This window comes from Melitaea cinxia, chromosome 10 (assembly GCF_905220565.1).
Source record: "Melitaea cinxia chromosome 10, ilMelCinx1.1, whole genome shotgun sequence".
NCBI classification, from domain to species: Eukaryota; Metazoa; Arthropoda; class Insecta; order Lepidoptera; family Nymphalidae; genus Melitaea; species Melitaea cinxia.
The window spans coordinates 6781383-6802634 of record NC_059403.1 but is presented as its reverse complement, the minus strand read 5'-3'; the positions used below and the strand labels follow the sequence as shown (position 1 = coordinate 6802634).

Sequence of the window (21252 nt, the reverse complement as noted above, 5' to 3'; positions counted from 1 at the left end):
TTTCCTAAATACTTTATGTACTTAATTAAAAACCAATCAATAAAAAAAAAAAAATAATCAAGAACTAGAATATACATAATATATATAAAATTAAACATTTTTTTTCAAATTGTGTTGGTTCTATACTATCCGAAGGAACTTCATTCCTACCTGGTGTCCTATGACACCACATAATTTTTGATTATAAAATATTCTAATATTACTTTTATTTATATATTTACATATTCACCTAAAACCTCTTAAATATCTACAATTTTCTTCGTATATCAAGTAACATGGAAACCTATCTCCCTTTATTTTTATTATAAGATAAAAATAAAAATAAAACAACAAAGACTTCCAAAAAAGTCTAAAAATAATTTTAAATTCTACTACTTTTTTTATTGGAACAACGTATATAGTAATAATAATAATAATAATTTTATTTCAGACAATATCCATACAATTAAACAGCATTATACAAACATAATTAATTAAGAAACAAAGAAAAAAAAAAAACAAAAATATGGTACATCAAAAAAACAATTTTAATACATTAAGTATTTACAAATATTAGTGGTCGCCCTGTGGTCGAAATTTGACCATAATTAATTTAAATTATAAGTTTGAACATTATTAAGGTTAAAGGACTAAACTTAAGGACTAAACTTCTATAATATAAATAAAAGTCAAATACATGGCGGTGTGTGTAATGTTTCTTTTATTGATTTAATGTATTTTTTTTGCATAATTAAAAAAAAAAAATAGCATTCTGCACTCTTTCTCTATATAAAGTATAGGTATGCGAAATTTCATAGGTACACCGACGTCAAAGCAATTTTCGTAAAAAGAGGTACAAAGTTTTTGTTTTACGTATTAATATATAGAAGATTTTGAAATTAACAACGGGCTTTTATATTTAGCCAATGACCGCCTCTCAATTTCGAAGACAAAGTATCTGATGATAGTCTTGATGGGATACAAGTTTTCTGTGACGGTGAGACTTCTGTATGTAAAAGAATCTGATAAAGCAAGACTTTACTCTCACAGAGAGCGAACCGTGACCCTGAAAATATTAAATATAAAATAAATTAAGACGCTGTACAATATCAGCTTAATAATTAATTTAGAAATGTTGCAACAATAAAAATAAACTTTGATAAAATCTTGTTTTTGAGTATTTAACCTTGTTATGATATATTGAAAGTAATATGCAAAAATTGTAATCAAATTAATATTATTCTCCTTTTTAAGTCGTTCCTATTAAAAATTTAATTCTAAACTAGCCGGAACAGTTAAATCTCAAGTAATAATTTGAAAAAATAAAACCAGATATTCCTAAAATCGTAAAGAGAAATCGTAAACATTTTAAATGCAATTCTAAATTCATATATAATCTATTTAAAATAATTTTGCGTTGAAAGTTAATTATTTAACAGCTTACCAATACAATTTCTTGGGCCAATACCGAATGGCATGTAAGCTATTGGGTTGATCTTGTGTTTGTTCTCTGGTGAAAATCGTTCAGGATCGAATTTGTCTGGATTCGGATATAACTCAGGATCGCGATGGAAAGACCAAACTGGTATACTGACGAATTCTCCTTTACGTATCTGTCAATAAATATATCATACAATTACTTTATGATCGTCACTATACGTTGTTCTCCTGTTGTAGTTCCAATATTTTTTTTTTCATTAGAAATCAAGCATCATTAAGAAATTATTCCTTTCATGTACTAGACATCAAAAATGTAAATGTTGGCACTTTTGCTGTCGTAGGCAACTAGCAAGAGATTTATAAACAACAGATACACCGATCAGACCACTTAGCACATCGTTGGATATTCACCTACACTCACTCGTTCTATTACTCGAGTCATTTTGACGTGTATAAAACGCGGCTAAGGCAGTCTTGGCTCTGGCTGGGACGGTGCACTTGTTGTATCCTGCTAGTAGCTTAACCTAGACTCTTTCAATAATTAATTTGTGCAAACGAATTAATTATTATATAATGATCTATATTTTGGCTAGGCAGGGCGAAAAATTCGAGCAGTGAAGGTGAGCGTTGATGTACATCTCAAAAGGGGCCTCCTTAAACCTACACCTAGGTCCTAGGAACTGCTCTGAGTTTCTCTCTATATCATACGATGGACCCAGCACCCGCATGGTGAATCCATCGAATGCTAAGAAGTTCGTCTCCCTCATCAACCAATAACTATCTTATGTTACCTTACATTGTAATTAACTAGTCTGACCACTTCTTATCCCTGCATATGCTGTACTTATACTAAAAATGAATAATGAAATAAATAATGAAATATATGAATAATGATTACTTCTATTTTTATCATTATAAAACAAGAAACGTCTTTGATTACTTACAATAAAATCTGTTGGAGCTTTTGGATTAGGTTTCCCCATGTTATAATCCTTTGTGCAAACTCTATCCAACTGCAAAAGTGGTGGCCACATTCTGAGAGACTCTGCAAATAATAAAAATAATTATAACAAACGATATAGTTTCCTTATTTGTTTGAACTTATGTAGAACACGACTGAAAACACTCAATGCAACACTTATTTCTCATTTCAAATCTGTAGTTATTCATTCACAATACACACTTTTAACTATATTGAATGACTTATCACACTAATCGCTCATACACCACTTATCAAGTAGCAACGTTAGCCACACAATAATTAAATAATTACTGCTTCTTCATATACAAATTATGAAATTTATAGAACAACAATTCCGCCAATACATGACAATGATGACGACTGACCAATTAGAAAATGATTATTAACTACTCTGAAGATGGTGTCTTCTTCATCTTTACGCTCTTCCAGTATTTCAACAAATAATAATCATAGTAAGAACGATACAATCTTATAAAATTATTAGAAGCACACATTTAAATGATAACAGAATTTTTTATACTATTATGTGTAACTACCCTGCTAAAACAGATACCAAAGATAGTGACTGACTAATCATAAATAAATAGGTATTGGCTATTCGGAAGATGGCGTCACCATCTTTGTACTGTTCCGGTATTAAGCGAATAAACAATAAACATAAGAGCAATATGAACACAAAGTCCAATATTTTAATTGTCAGAATTACAAATTTAAACGCAAACACGTGTACATTGTTGTTCGTTGAGAAAGTTTTTAAAACGTCAAGTGCATTGACGGAACCAATAAATTATAGTGAAACAACTTTTTCTGAAGGACTCCTGCTGTGACCATCAAAAGCGTCGGACATCTAAAAAACTTAATAAACCGCGATAAAATCCGAAAAGGTTTCATTATAATGAGTGAAATTCACGTAAACATTAGAAAACCATATGGAAACTGTTATGATGTTGTATCAAAATGTACAGTATCCAAGGCATAAATAAATATTTTTAGTCTGTTGCGAACCAACTACGTGTTTCAATAGGTTATGGGCTTTCTACCGGTTTATCAGTTATTTTATAATTTAAAATAGGTAAATTGTGTAAGTTGTATCGCAGAAACACGACAATGAACTATATTGCTAGTGTGCCGAAATTAAAAGGCAGGGAGAATTATGACGAGTGGTGTTTTGCGGCCGAAAGCTTGTTGGTACTTAAAGGTATGGACAAGTACATCAAACCAACGGCAGATTTTGAAGTAAAGCCGATTGATGACGCCAAAACGAAGGCAAAGTTAATTTTAACGATAGATCCAGTTTTGTACGTGCACATAAAGAACACCAAGAGCTCAGCAGAATTATGGCATAAATTAAAAGTTATGTATGACGATTGTGGTTTTTCAAGAAAAATTACCCTCCTTCGAAATTTAATATCCATAAGGCTTGAAAATTGTGACTCGATGGCTACCTATGTGACACAAATGATTGAAACAGCTCAAAGGTTAAATGGAACGGGATTTATTATAACAGATGAGTGGATAGGATCGTTACTATTAGCCGGATTGTCCGATCGTTATTCTCCGATGATTATGGCAATTGAACACTCAGGTATTTCGATTACTGCGGATGTCATTAAATCAAAATTACTCGACATGGAGATTAATAGTGGTTTTGAAAATAATGGCGCAGCATTAGCAGTGAAAAATAAATATTCTTCTAGTAACAAGACAAAGAAACATGGCGGATCATTTTCTACCTCAAATAAAAAAATAGTGACTGAGAATACGTCAAAAAAGTCAATCACATGTTACAAGTGTAAAGAAGATGGACATTATCGAAATCAGTGCCCTATGTTAAAGAAAAATGCAAGTAAATGCTTATTTAATGTTGTTTTTCTGAATGGAAAATTTAATAAGAAAGAATGGTACGTGGACTCTGGAGCAAGCGCACATATGACTGCAAATAAAGATTGGGTAAAGAACGTGAACTTAACGCCGTGTTTACCAGAAATAGTTGTTGCTAATAAATCAAAAGTGCCAGTGGTTTGTTCCGGAGACGTAGACATTGTTTCAGAATTAAAATGTCAAATAACAGTTAAAAATGTACTGTGTATACCAAGTCTTACAACCAATTTATTATCAGTAAGTGAGCTTATTAAAAATGGTAATAATGTCATATTCAAAGAGAAGCACTGTTATATTCGAGACAAGAACAATAGGTTAGTTGCGACTGCGGATTTAACAGACGGTGTTTATAAGCTAAGATTACAACCACATAGTTGTTTGTTGGCTGCTCCAGTGGTTAGTGGAAAGCTATGGCACAGAAGACTTGCACATATAAATAGTCAAGATATGCATAAAATGAGAAATGGTATTGTGGATGGCTTGTCATATGATAGTAAGTTTGATATATCTAAGTCTCAATGTTCTGTTTGCTGTGAAGGGAAACAAATGAGATTACCCTTTTCACATGTGGGTGAGCGAAGCACAGAAACGCTACACAGAATTCACAGTGATATTTGTGGTCCCATGGAAACAAATTCTTTGAGTGGTGCTCGATACTTCTTGTTATTTATCGATGATTATAGTCGAATGACTTTCATTTATTTTCTGAAGCACAAAAATGAAGTTTTCAACAGATTTAAAGAGTTCAAATCAGTTGTTGAAAATCAACAAAGTAAAAAAATAAAAATATTGAGAACTGATAATGGACTAGAATATTGTAATAAGGAGTTTGCAACTTACTTAAATCGTGCTGGTATAATACATCAAAAATCAAATAATTACACTCCAGAACAGAATGGTCTTAGTGAAAGAGCCAACCGTACAGTTGTGGAGAAGGCTAAATGTTTATTATATGATGCAAAGTTAGACAAAAAGTTTTGGGCTGAGGCGGCCAATACTGCTGTATATTTAAAAAACCGTTCTATTGCATCAGGATTGGATAAAACTCCATAGGAACTGTGGTATGGATCAAAACCAGACTTGAGTCACCTACGTTTATTTGGCAGCAAAGTGATGGTTCATGTCCCTAAACAGAAACGTTTAAAATGGGACAAGAAAGCCACACAGCATATTTTAATTGGATATAGTGAAGATATAAAAGGATATCGTGTGTATGACCCTATTAAGAATACTGTCATCATTAGTAGAGATGTCATAGTGTTAGAAAATGATACAGATGTTGGGGAAACCAGTAAAGACTCAGCTACCTGGATTACTAATGAAGTGACATCAAAAAATATGGATGAGGAGAGTAGTGATGCAGTGGGGGTATCCACAAATATTTCAGAAATAAAAGATACCTTAGATTACTCTTCAGATTCTTCAGAATTTATTGATAGTAATGAAATGTTACCTGAAATTGCAATACAAGATGTTCCAGAACACGCAGTCCAATCAACTTTAAAACCTGAGCTGATGACAGATGTACTTAGTATGCGTCAGAGAAAGGCACCTGAACGTTATGGTTTTAGCAACATATGTGTACCTATTTCTATTCCAGCATCCGAAGAGATTGTGTTCTCAGAGGCTTTGGAGGGGCCCGAGAAGGAGCAGTGGAAGCGAGCAATGGCCGAGGAGTTGCAGTCGTTTGACATATATCGTCGATGTGACAATAGTGAAGTGCAGGTGGGTGCTTAATAAAAAAAATGATATTGATAATAATGTGCGATATAGAGCCAGACTTGTGGCCAAAGGCTTTACGCAAAAACCTGGAGTGGACTATAGTGATACATTCTCACCAGTAGTGAGACATTCTACTTTAAGATTACTATTTGCTCTTAGTGTAAAGATAAGAATGAGTATTAGCCATTTAGATGTAACTACTGCTTTTTTGAATGGTTTTTTGAAGGAAAATATATACATGTCATTACCTGAAGGTTTTGTAAACAAAAGTGGGGGAAAAGTATTAAAATTAAAAAAGGCTATTTACGGGTTAAAACAATCATCCCTAGCATGGTATGAGAGGGTTAAAGAAGTTTTAATTAAATTAAATTTTAATAACAGTCAATATGAGCCACGTTTGTTTACAAAAATGAAGGGTAAAGTTAAAATTATAGTAGCATTGTATGTGGACGATTTTCTTATTTTTTTCAAACTGTGATTCAGAAACTAATAAATTAAAAAATGTGTTAAGTTCAGAATTTAAGTTAAAAGACTTAGGAGCTGTAAGACAATATCTGGGCATGAGAATAAGTTTAGATAAAAATAAAAATGTTATTACTCTAGATCAACAACAATATATTGAACAGTTAGTTTCTAAATTTCAAATGTCTGATTGTAAAACACAAAGTACTCCAATTGAGCCTAAATTAAATTTAGAGAAGTCATCTGATAAATGTTTACCTGATGTTCCTTACCAAAGACTAATTGGAAGTTTAATGTACTTAGCAGTGTTAACGAGACCAGATATTGCCTATTCTGTGAGCTATCTTAGTCAATTCAATAGCAGTTATAATCTTATTCATTGGAACTATGCAAAACGTTTATTGAGATACTTACAATGTACTAAGAATTATTGTTTAAAATATTGTAGTAATAATAAAAATCTAGAAGGCTTTGTGGATAGTGATTGGGCTAGTGATGCTCTAGATAGGAAATCCTATACTGGATTTTGCTTTATGTTATCAGGTTCAGTTATTTCGTGGCAAAGTAGAAAGCAAAAAACAGTTTCACTGTCTAGAACAGAGGCAGAATACACTGCACTATCGGAAGCTTCTAGAGAAGCTGTATACTTAAGAAATTTAATGTATGAAATTACTGATAGACTTTATGTAATTAATTTATATTGTGATAATCAGAGTGCATTGAAGTTAGCTTTAAGTAACCAGAGTCATAACAGATCAAAACACATTGATGTACGTTACCATTATATTAGAGATGCAGTAAAACATGAATATGTTAAAATTAAATACATTTCTAGTGAGGATATGCCTGCCGATATACTTACCAAAGGTTTATGCCCCATAAAACACTATAAGTTTATGGATCTGCTTGGTATTGTTTGTATGTAATATGTAATAGTCTGTATCTATGTTTGATTTATTTTGATAAGTGGGGGTGTTATGATGTTGTATCAAAATGTACAGTATCCAAGGCATAAATAAATATTTTTAGTCTGTTGCGAACCAACTACGTGTTTCAATAGAAACCAATAAACATCAAAATTTAAAGCATATTAAGTAATATTGGTATAGTTTCCAAAATTTTCAGTGATTTTTGACGAGTGATTGTTTAAGTTATTAATTATAATTAATATCTTACCAGATATCACCATGTCTAAGTACATCAGATTTTGGATAGAATTGAAGTCTAGCTTTCCATCATTTTTAGCGTCGTGTTCTTTGATCTCCTTCACCAACCGTTCCTGGACATCAGGGTTGAGAGCTAACTCGTGCAGTGTAAACGAAGTTGCTGTTGATATTGTTTCGTAACCAGCTAGGAAGAATACCACTGCTTGAGCAACGAGGTCGACATCAGACCATGCTGGCAATCAATACAGATTAAAATAATTAAATTTTATAAATTTGACTATTTATCCGTCCATTTGAATGTTTTACGTTTTGAAAAACAATCCATCTGAAAAACATAAAACGTTGACTTCCAGATATCTTTCACAACACAAAAGTGTTTTTGAAATCTACTGAATGATAATTTAGGATAATTTAGATTTTTGAATCTTGAAAATTAGTTAAAACAGGTCCTTCACTCATTCTAGTCATTGCTTTACCAAATAAAAATTGTATTCATAACAAAAAAAAAAATCCGTATTCAGATATATTAAAAAACTAACCTCTATCAACTTTGTTTTTTCCAATAGCTGATTCTTCAACAGTAGCAAAGCCTGTGTCTCGTGCAGTGTCAGCTCCATTCTTCTCTTCATATTTTAGTTGACCTGTTTATACAGTGATGATTAATTGATTCAGTATGTAAGATCCCACTGTTGGGCATAGACCTCTTTCTCTGTCTATGAGGGGCTGACCCCTAGTATAGTAGCGTGGTGGTTTAGACTCTGAAGTCTAAACCACCACGCTACTATACTGCAGGCTACTGAATATATTTCCTACTATAACACTGTTGTATGATTTAGCGTCTTTGATGTCATAACTTTGTTGTTGTGATTTTAAATTTTCATAATTAGCTTACTTGCTTTTAGCTTAATGTACTTGTAGGTGACACGTTTAAACCCCAGACCAGACGCAGAAATAAATATTTATACAAATAAAAATATGCACTCCGAGCGGCAATTGAACCCGCGACCGTTGGGGCTTAGATGCGACATGACACTACTACACCAAAAAATGTACAAATATTTCTACATCCTAATGGATCTTCATGACTACAAAATACTCAAAATGATTGTAAGAAAAAATTACCTTTCTTGAGGTCCATTAGGATCTGAATCATATCTGGTCTGAAAACTTTACTGGCATCTCTGTCCTTCATTGTTTTCAATACAATATCGGTGAAGAAAGACGTTGTTGTCTTTGATAAGAATCGTATATTGAGTATCTGAAAACGGCTATAAAATATTTAGTAATGCTTTTCATACATGCTAATCAGTTTATTTCAAAGACAACAACAGCTAGTTAAAGAAGATACCGCGGTGTAGTTTGACAAACATACGCGTGACTATTTTTTTAAAACGATAAGGTAATAATAAACGATAATAACTATACTACAATGTCGCCGAGTTTTAAAATAATTGAGTCTTCATGCAGTATGTTTTTCATAAGGTAGACAAATTAACAATTGCGTCGCAATATATTTAAAACAATATTAAGTATATTACTGCTGTGTGGTGACGGCATTAAGGAATATAGCCACTCCCTCTCTTCCCGTCGGTGTCGTAAGAGGCGGCTAAGGGGTAACACAATTCCACTACCATCTTGGAACTTAAAAAGCCGACTGATGGCGGGATAGCCACCCAACTGCTGGCTTTGAAATACACAGGCCGAAGGTGAGCAGCAGCGTCTTCGGCGCGACTAAGCCAACCCTGCGGTCACAAACCCGCCTACCTAGCGTGGGGACTACGGGAAAAACATATGAGTTCACGCTTTTTTTTTGACGCGAACTTGTTGAAGCTTATGTCCAGCAATGGACTGCGATAGGCTGATGTGAGTCTGAGTAAGTGAAGTATATTCACATGAATTGTTTTGATTTAAATAGTAATAATCGCAGTGTAAACAGGAGAACGAATAACAAAATTGTAACTCCAAGATTCCGACTGCGCAAAATAAACATCTCTTTTCTGAGTTGTGGTATTCGCATGTGTAATAGAATCCCATAAACGATTTTGCAAGTGTATTAAAATAAATTGAAAGCGTTTATTAAAAATAAATTAATTGATAAAATTTATTTTTCTGTGTAGGATAACATAGACGATAAAGATGCGTGGACTTAGTGACGCTGCATTTCATGCCAGCTTTTTTTTTATTTATTTAAACTCATTTTACATTAAAAAAAAATTACAGTAATACATTCCAAAAATCGCAGAGATTAAGTGTGTGTTAAGTTTGAATACAGTTCATTTAGGCAATTAAAAACAAGGTGGGTAGTTCTACAAATTAAAATAAGTAGGTATCTTTTAATTAGGTGTAAATGCCTACGCAGGGAAGGCGATCGAGACGCAATACCGGTTTGTTACAAACAGAATGTTCAGATAATACGACTAATTTTGTACAAAAATACAGTTTATATTTTATCAAATTTGTATAAAAAAAACAGTTTTATGCCAATTTCTCTCTGCACAATTTACATTCCGAATTGGTGGTAGCTTTACTTTTAAAAATAACAATATCTTTTAAAATTTTAATTTTGAAAATGACGATTCGAATGAGCTTTTGAAGACTATTTTGATTTCGATTTTTTTTTTAATTATCACGGTAAATCCTGTTTAAGTACAAGCGTATGGTATATCTGAGAATAAGCGGATACCGTAGCGGACAGACGCCTGTAATACCAAGACTATTGTAAGCACGGTGTCGACCCTACATCACGAAGCAGGACATTTTGCTATAATAATTTGTAAAGTAGTTCTCATGCCATCCTGCTGCTGATTTTGTACAAGATAGTCCTGCTGGCTCAATGAAAGCTAATAGTAAAATCGATAAGTCAATCAGACGCTATTGTTGGTGTTAATTATATGTTACAATATAAATAAAATCACTTACATTAATAAGCCAGGGATAAGCGACTCCAACAGAAAAGAGAAGGTTCTGTAGAAAACTGAATGTCGTTGCCATTTTTCCTATTTTGTAGAACTGGTTTTCTCTTTCACTATGTGAGTCGATTTTGAGACCGAATGCGCAGGAAAATATTACGTCATTTTTGAATATCATATCAAAAATTGACCGCTCCAGCGGGGTTCGAACCCGCGCCTCCGACATACCGTGTCGGCGCTCTAGCCAATTAAGCTATGGAACGATGCACCCGCTCGAGCGAAATTTTCGATATGATGATTTTTAATTTCGGTTTAAGCGAACCGTGGCGCCGTCTATAGTGAGCTCTTTACAATTTTTGATATGATATTCAAAAATGTTTAGAATTCCTAATGTGGGTAACACAAAAAAAAAAAAAAAAAAAATCTTAATTATTACGTCATTTGTATAACGTGACGTCAAGTCCTTAATATCAACTTCAATGACACCAGCTGAAAGATTTGTTCTCTATTTTTTAAACTTGATCTCATATATAACATCATAGCCTAATTTTACTGTGTTAAAGTCAAAATTATTGTTGCTTTAATTTCTAAGTGTCAAGAATTTACTTATCAAAATAATATAATAATTATAAAAAAGAAATTTCTATGTATGATGTAAATGTAAAGTGATTATATCTATGGATTTGTATAATTTTTGCTACAAATAATCCAATTCAAAAATATTTTTATTATAATACTAAGAGTGCGGAAACATTATTGTTATTTGTTCTGGAATTTTCTTCCATATTAGTTGTAACTTAAAGTAATTTTTGTCTATTTTTTTTAATGCAACCATAAATAGTTTACCTACATTTAGACTCCTTGATTTGCTCTTTCAGTGCTCGTATCATTTGTTGACCAACTTCCTCCATGAAAGGCACCATCTGCTTTATCTTAGAGCTCGTGAACGCTGGGCTCAGTGTCGAACGCATTTCTTTCCATTCCTCCCCTGTGCATCATTTTATATAATTTTTATCATTCGATATGATAAACCAAATATTTTTATGTATGACTAGCTGTTGCCCATGGTTTTGTTCACGTAGAAACAGATTATAAGTACAAAAAGATACTAAAATAGTACCTAATTATTTTATAACAATAATTTAGGAACCCTTTTGTATACGACGATTATCGAATTATGTGCGCTAGAAGTACCAGACTCGACGCAGCGTACACTTGTAATGCGAACACCACAAACGGACAGTTTTCCAGAATACAGTCTCCCCTAAGGACTACTTAAGACACTTTTAGGTTATTTCAATAATAGGAAGTAGTCCCCTATTTTACCACTTAGAATGAACGAAAACAGTGATATACGAATTCAATGAATATGCAATGAAAAAGCTGAAAACAAAACTTCTTGCTTCTAACTTCCGATCGAGCAGAAATTTTTTCGTCTTCCTTAGAAGGGCCGGACCTGGCATGCTTGATCTGGACCGGATAAGGTATTTAACGCAGAAGATATGTCTGCTATGTGGCTACGGCACTAAAGAATTTAGCCACCCCCTCTCTTCCCGTGGGTGTCGTAAGAGGCGACTAAGGGATAACAAGGTTCCACAACCACTTTGGAACTTAAGAAGCCGACCGATGGCGGGATAACCATCCAACTGCTGGCTTTGAAATACACAGGCCGAAGACGGGCAGCAGCGTCTTCGGTGCGACAAAGCCAGCCCTGCGGTCACCAACCCGCTTGCCCAGCGTGGTGACTATGGGCAAAACACATGAGTTTACGTTATTTTTGGCGTAAACTTGTGGAGGCCTATGTCCAGTAGTGGACTGTATAGGCTGTAATGATGATATGTCTGGACCTGATCAGGATAAGATGAGATTTCCTGATCGGGTCCAGATCAGGAAATCTCATCTCATCCTGATCAGACGGTTAGGTCCGGTCTTTTTAAAAAACACGAATGAATATTCTTGATAAAATTGTTCAATAAAAAAAGCGAATTGATATTATAAATATGTTACTTAACATTATTTATTTCCGTTTATATATGCCAATGTATTATTTATTTATGTTTTTACTTTAAATATCAATTATTTTTATTTATTTTTATATTATTAATTAACTATTGTTATTAATTAAATTTTATTTATCACTGTGTCGAAATGGACTCCCTGCTAGACTGTCCTGATAACTGTATATATACTAAGTGCGCTTAAAAACATTGATAGCGCGATTCAAGCTCATTGCAGTTCACGTAATTTCTTTTAGGCTATCCTGATCTGAACCGGACCGGGTCCTGATCCAGTATGCCTTACTATACTTGATAATATTTTACATCAGGCTTTCCTGATCTGGACCGGACCGGGTCCTGATCCAGTATGCCTTACCATACTTGATTATATTTTCTATCAGGCTATCCTTGCCTGGACCAGACCTGGTCCTCATAGAGCTTGCCGGATTTGGCATGCCTCATTCTATCCTGATCCGGTCCAGATACATGATCTGGTTGAGCCTAACCTTTTTTCTAGTCGGGCGATATGACAGACGTATATAATGCGTAAAAATTCAATTAAGTCTGGAATACTTATTTCCTTATTTATTTTTATCTTCTTCGAGTTTGAGAACAAATGCCTAGACCTTACCTGTTTACTTACTTTTGGTTCATAAAATTTTTATATCCTATTTCATCATTTAATCTGTCCTTATGAAAAAATATGTTATTAGTGGACGTTTGCTAACTATAAACTACCTGCTACATTTAAAACTCCCTGCTACTTTATAATTTTATGCGTTCAGCGGTTTTTAAGATTCTATGATGAGTGAATGGTCTAACGATTTTATACATCCAAGTATATACCTAGATCGTTGCCAGCTACGACTCATGCGGCTGGTTTTAAGAGCTACGTTTAAATTTATATCTTTTTCAATTTTTTTTTTTTTATAATAGCTGTCTGCAAGTTTATTACCTAATACGATAGTACACACTTAAACGATTTAACAATAATTGCTATTTATAACAGATAAAAAACAAACCAGCCCTTGTGAATTTATTCAGAGTGCAAATACTTAACAGTTATAAATCAACAGCAAATCTTATATGGAGAGACATAGGCTCAGCTGAAGGATGTTATATACTGAATTAAACTCAAGAGGTCTCAGCAGATTGAGAATTCTGCTTTGAGGGATAGAAAGTATATACAACTCAATTTAATAAATAAAAAAAATGCTCAGCCCACAATAAACATCTGAGCGGAAAACATATATTATCAATGGGGTTCGAACCCGTGGCAGCTAGCTGCTGTGATTACAGCGTCAATCCATCGCTATAAAACAATGGGGGCACTGTTACATACCTCTTAAAGAAAACAGGTTTCTAGTAAAAAGTGGCTCTTTCGCTTCATCGAGAAATAATCGGTGATCGACAAAGTTCGAAGTCTTTGATGGCAATCTTTTTCAGCAAATCAAGATCTTGAACAGTGACGGTAGGTTTGGTAAACTCGTACCGTCCAACAAATCTAAAAAAAAACGAAAAAATTTGAGTAACAGCTGACTCTTCACCTTCTACTCTAACAGGATTTACAGGATTTTCTTTGTAAACTTTCTAAAATCTGCAAGTTTTTTTATTATTATACTCGATGGTTTCGTGAAATAACTCGCCGGTTCAAAATTACTTATGTCCAAAAATTTGTAATCTTGTTATTAAATACACTTAATTTATATAACAACTAGCAACCCGCTCCGGCTTCGCACGGGTGTAATGCAAATACTAAATATACTACAGAATGTCTTTATTTGCAACGTTTACAGCTTTTTTGCAATTAGACAATACAAACATGTTTTCTCTAGAGGTAACTCTTGAAAGAGCGACATATAATAATTGGCCACGTCAAAAACACTCAACGCTCAAATATAAGCCTGCAACGTTGAAAGTCTGATCCTGCGATTTATAAATGGTTCATAAAATTTTATTCCGTTCTTGTTTGAGCTCATACCGTATGATTATGAACAAATTACCATATTATTAGTGTGTGCTGCAGTAAAAAATAGTTTATTATAATTACTGTTCGTCCGGCTAAAAACAAAACAGGTATTCTATTCAGTTCTTTTTTTAACTTAAATACCTAACCTTAAATTATGATTTTCGATAATTAAAAATTGCTTGCTCTAACTAAAACTTTCAACGGTATATTTAGGATCAGCATTGCACCCGTGCAAAGCTGGGGCGGGTCGCTAGTTAAGTAGTAATTGTTATTTTCTTCGCTAGAGAGCTCCGACAAAAGCGCGATCGCTGCTAATTATAAAGTGTTAGTATAAGTGCGAAGCTCGGTTTTTTCGGAGTGTCTAGTGCTGTTGTCCCTAGCGGCCTTGACAGGGTCACCGGGTGGATTGGCCGGGTACTGAGACCCAGCCGTGAAGGAAAAAGTTGAGCCCTTTAAGAGGGCTCGGGATATCCGTTCGTCCTAAGGGTGTCTCCTAGCGAGATCGCACCTCGGCCTAGGACAAAGTCGGTGTGGTGAGCGAAGCGCGGCCTTCGACGCGCTATTAATTTTATTATTATTTATTTAGGCAGGTGCCGTCCAGCCGGTACTACCGCAACCGCTGTGTCCCTGCATTTTAAATTTGTAATATCTTCGAAAATATTCATTTAAATTACATGCTGCGAAGGTCTATATTGATCTATATAAAATGCACAGTGTATTTAAGGTGCTTAATTGGATAAAGATTAATGCTATATTGCTCAAAATCTCTTCTTTAATAAGCTATTATTTCACACAAGTAAGGGATAAAAAATGGTTATTGTGGGTTATCCCTAGGAGATAGACACATGCCATCGCGGACTTTTTTGTAGATATTTTGAAGGTATACAATACTGTAGTATATTGTTTTAGTATAACTCGTAGGGTGCAGCCAGCGTTTGCAAGGTAAGCGCGAAAAATGTGTTTATTTACGACATCACATTAGGAACCTCTAAAATTATCACTGTCTCTCTACTATGTTATGCATGTATTATGCATATATACCTTCCTCTTGAATCATTGTATCTATTAAGGGCCATTTCACAATTTTTCATTCTTTAAGTTTAGGTAAATTTGGTCGCATCGCGCGAGTCATACGAGCCGAGCGATCTTTGTGCTAGTTAGTATAGTGTGATAACCAAAAAACCATCTTGATAATTTTCTAATGTGTAATAAAAATTAATAACTATGGTATAAAATGTTTTTTACATAGTTAATTTGTTAAAAATTTCAAGTATGTTATATAACAACAGTCAATAAATTTAAAATTAAAATAAAAAATCAATTTTATGATTTTTTTTAAATTGATTTAGTACTTTGAGTTTGCGAATGAATCTAATATTTACGATATGAATAAAACAGCATTTTATTATGCCCCACAAAATCTATGTGTGAATGTGAGATGCATAGTTTTGAATGAAAGTAGACTATCAAATTTTGCCGGTTTTGATTTTTTTATAAGCATTGAGCTTAACGTAGCTTCAACGTAGAGGTTAATGAAAAGTAGGACTTCAAAGTATACATTGCGACCGTTTACCCCAGGGAGGAGGCTGATGAATAGCTTAATAATTAGGAGGGTAATATTACATTATATAAATCAAAATTCTGATTTGACTATCTTACTACAACAAAGGTTGCTCTATTATATTTCAAGAATATAGACACTGAGATTAAAGACGTCAAAATATTACAATTTTGCGGATTGTTACCAATTTTTGTGAAATGGCTCTTAATAAACCGCATCAAAATTAGTTGCGTAGTTTTAAAGATTTAAGCATACATAGGGAAAGACAGCGGAAAGCGACTTTATTTTATACGACATAATTATGTATTGATAAACTTTAACTCATCAATGACAAAAATTTAAAAAAAAAAAATTGTAAAGGTGTGTGTGTCAGCTCCCGACGAACGACTGGAGTTTACTCCTTCAGATCGACTGTCTAAATAGGCACTAAAAAGGCTTGCTAGTAAAAAAAAAGATTAATACCATATCGAATGCCATGTAAACGAATCAAATAACACCATCTATCGGAACCCGATAGGATTAGAAGATGGCATTATTAGAAAACGTTGTAGTTACACCAACAATCGGAACCCTATTGGTTTCCGATAGATGGCGTTGCGAGAAACGTAACGAGATCATTTGTTCTGTAGATTTTACTCCTCATATTTTTTTTCATACCGGGGGCTTTATACTTATATGAAAATCGATTCTTAAAGAGTAAACTCCAAAAATGAAAAAAATATTTTAAAGTTTACCTTTCTCCTTTAAATTCTTTGTATGTTCGAATCAATTCATCGCCAAGATTCGTTTTGTGAAGAAGCATATCTGTCATATTTCCTGTAAAGGGTACAATTTTGAAGTGCTTCACTCCATACTTATTGAACCTGGAGTACGTTTGTCTTATGTAAAACACCAACAGCGCCACCAATAAAATGCCCAATAGGAGGAATATCATCTGAAAACAAATTTAAAATCAATAATTATTTTGGTGTAATATATTTAAAAAAATAGTAATTATTATTAAAAAGTCCTGTAAAAATAATGCTTCATCATTATCATTACAGCCTATACAGTCCACTGCTGGACATAGGCCTCCACAATTTTACGCCAAAAATAACGTGAACTCATGTGTTTTGCCCATAGTCACCACGCTGGGCAGGCGGGTTGGTGACCGCAGTATTGGCTTTGTAGCACCGAAGACGCTGCTGTCCGTCTTCGGCCTGTGAATTTCAAAGCCAGCAGTTGGATGGTTATCCCGCCATCGGTCGGCTTCTTAAGTTCCAAGATGGTTGTGGAACCTTGTTATCCCTTAGTCGCCTCTTACGACACCCACGGGAAGAGAGGGGGTGGCTAAATTCTTTAGTGCCGTAGCCACACAGCACTAAAAAATAATAATAATAAATTGTAATTTTGTTGTATTGTAATTGTAAATGTAAAAAATGTCGTATTGTTGTCATTGCATAAATTATAAAAAGATATTCAAAAATAGTCTTACGTTCTTATTTTTTGGCGATTGTTTAGTCAAATGATAATAAAACTTAAATTGCAAGAATCAGTGTTGTCGATACGGAATGTCAAAAACAAGTAACACTTTTTACTTCTTATTACTGCGAGAAATTGTATAGACTGAATCCGGTTTCCATTAGATATTTTATTTAAACGTTGAAGGTAATAAACAAGATAAAACTATAAAAACAAATTTACAACTCATAATGAGTCAGCGTCATTAAAAATATAACTGATAAAATTAAATTTACGTAACACAATAATTGTGTTTTTGTTTTTTAAAAAAACGTCTTTTTTTAATAATTTCTAGTAGAAGCAACAATTTCACAAAGTAATAAACACCAGCAGAAACCTTGTCTTAATTTTAATTTAGCAATCAAATCAAAATCACTGAATATCTTTAGACAAATATTTTTATGGAATACCAAGCTATCATTAAACTGTTTCAAACAAAAAAGGAGTCTCGTAAAAAATATCTAAACTTTACACCTTATACTTTTGTGAAGACATCATTATACAAAAAAAAAAATACATAAGATCAATTTAATAATAGGTAAATAAGAACAAATAAAAACAATAATAGTTAGTAATCTAATTATTCCTACACAGCTTAACAAGAGCATTAGCAGGCATTCAATATTTACAGGACGGGGGATTTTACAAGGAAGCATCGATGGGACAAACGAGTTTTGGACAGTTAAAAAGGATATGGGATGCTATACCTCCGGTAGACCACATTTACACAGGGAATGATCACGCACACTAACTAATCTTAGCCAGATGAACTGGAGTACGCGAATGTCCAAGACGCAAACGACAGTATGTAGATGTTACCCAGCGGTCTGCATGTCTATGAAGAAAGAACCAAGGGCATCTTGGAATAGAAGGTTGGATGGAGGTATAATGTTTGGTCTTGACCAATTTTGACTCAGCCCATGGTGTATTCCACGATTGGTTTAGATGAGTTCGCACCAGAGCCCGCAGGTCTAAGTATGTGTTATAAAAATGGTCTAAGGAGCCAAGTTGGATTGCTGATTTGACACAAGAGTCAGCAGTCTCGTTACCTGGAATACCGGAGTGACCTGGAATCTATACTAAGACAACTTGTAAACCATTTTGATAACATGAGAGTAGAGCCTCCTTGATCTTAAAAGTGATGGAAATTCTAAATTTACTACGGAAAGGGTTATTTTTAATTACTAACAAACAACTTAAGGAATCACTGCAAATAATTGTTTTAAAAATGTTATGAGAAAGCGTATAACGAATTGCTTCAAAGCAACGGCTTCTCTTCTGTCGCCGCGTTAGCGCAGAGGTCACAGCCATGGATTGTACCTGTTGCGCTGGCGGTTGCGGGTTCGATCCCCGCACATGACAAACATTTGTATTGGCCATACAGGTGTTTGCCGTGGTCTGGGTGTTTGTGCAGTCCTAGTGAGTCTCCCCACCGTGCCTCGGAGAGCACGTTAAGCCCTCGGTCCGTGTTGTTATCATATACACCTGATAGCGATCGTTACTCATAGTAGGAAATATATTCACCAACCCGCATTGGAGCAGCGTGGTGGATTAAGCTCTGATCCTTCTCCTACATGGGGAAAGAGGCCTATGCCCAGTGGTGGGACATTACAGGCTGAAGCGAACGGCTTCTCAACTACAGAACTAAATAGGTATTACCTTCTACTGACAAAAGAATCTGGTGACAAGAGTGCTGGTACATTTTTGCCCAGAGAATCGGCATAGCGATTCAACGGGGAAATAATGCCAGCATTCTTGGCTCAGCAACTATCTGTAAATATTTTGTCTTTTTTTAATACTATTATGGTAAAATGAACGGATTAAATAAACATTATGTTGGGCGTCAACTAATTGGGTGTACGGATGATAGCAAAGTAACGCGAGAACCACTTGATTGAACAATTATTTTAGATTTAATTTAGATATTAGCTCTTTCTGTACCATTAAACTAAAAATAATTGTGTTTGCGTGCAAATGAAAAAAAAAAACTGACTTCAATTATTCTTATAATATAAACTGACTTCTTAATTCGGTTATAATTGAAGTCGGTTTTCCTTCGTTTGCCTGCAAACACAATTATATTGTTGCTGATCGGATGAGACAATTAAATACCTTCTTAATTTACTTTAAAACAATATAGACAACGTATTTATTTTATTATTCAAATTTATTTATTAGCAATCGTACACGTAATACTTCTATAAATCTTAGACACAGCAGGAAATATTATCGTGCTCAAAATCTTGGGCAGATCGACTGAGGATGTAGCTCAACTTTACAGAAGATCACACCCAAACAATACTGTTCTCAAATAGTATTGTATTCCTGCAGCGGGTAAGGTAGCCAGAGCTGGGAGGGTCGAGTAGGCAACATAAGGAAGCATCATACTTCTCGCACGTTACAATAGCATATGACATGATAGACGTTCCTATGTTACGGTAATCGGTAGAGAGTACTATATTCTTTGACGGTAATGCATAAAAACAAGAAGGTACTTCGCTTGTTTGCCACCCTAGTCGTGTAAAAGGCTTCGCAGTTCTACCCTCTTATATTCTCTAATTTAACTTATTAATTTAATTTCATACTAACAATAAAAAATTCAAAGATAGAAACACATTTGGGGTACGTATACAGTAAAACAATTAACAATGTTAAAAAAATGTTTATATTAAACAGATCTTTATTAAAAGTGAACTTTACTTTGATGTTAAAAAGTCAAACAAGGAATTTGTAAAGAAAAATGAACACTATGAGCTTAGTATAATAACATAATACTTTATAATCATCGCACGAGCATAAGTATGCATAATTTTAATAATATTCGTCAAGAGATTAAGAAATATCTCTTACATTTTGTTCATAATGATTTACAAATTTGTACAGCAGTCATTGATACTGTAAGTTCACTAAAAGCTAATACAAATATCGTCATTTAAGCATTAATTATATATTATTTCATTAACCAATCACAAAAATTCTACTTCGTATACCAGATTATATACGAAGCGACTAAAATAATTATTTATTTAATTAAAATTGTAACAAGTCACATGAAAGAAACAATATAAACAATAATTATACTTATTAAAATGATAGTTAACTTCAACCAATAACCGCCTTTTAGTCGAGGGTTTAACATATCATTTGACACTTATTTCATCTTAAGGCCAGCACCATAGCACTGCACTGCCACTGTGCTGACATTAACATGTAAAAAGTCAACTAAATTGATCGCCAGACTAAAAGATTTCAAATTTTGGCTAAAATCGATTTGCAAATTTGCACTTGCAAGTTGACTGAAAACTAAAATAGGCAGTCTTCGTATAACACCTAATTTCATAAAATACTTAATAATACTACTTTATATACCAATTTGTATATTCGTATACAAAAGTGCAGCTAAAATGTCAAATAATAAAAGGACTAAAATATTTAACAAAATATCCTCAAATTTCAACCAATAACCGTCTTTTAGTCAAGGGCTCGACAATATTATATGTGTTATCCTCATGAAAGAATCGCTCACTGTCACTGCGCTGGCGTGAGTACGTAAGAATTCAACTGAATTAGTCGCCGGACTAAAAGAGGTATTTACATGTTGGTTGAAAATTATTTATTAAGTTCTCAAATGTCCTTGCATTAATCTGTTTGTAAATAATTGCAGTAAAATACATAAAAATACTA

General features: G+C 33.8%; 1 pseudogene; it reads right to left on the bottom strand.

The window, feature by feature from the left end:
• Positions 1-574: 574 nt before the first annotated feature.
• Positions 575-17002, bottom strand: LOC123657085 (annotated as a pseudogene).
• Positions 17003-21252: the final 4250 nt, after the last annotated feature.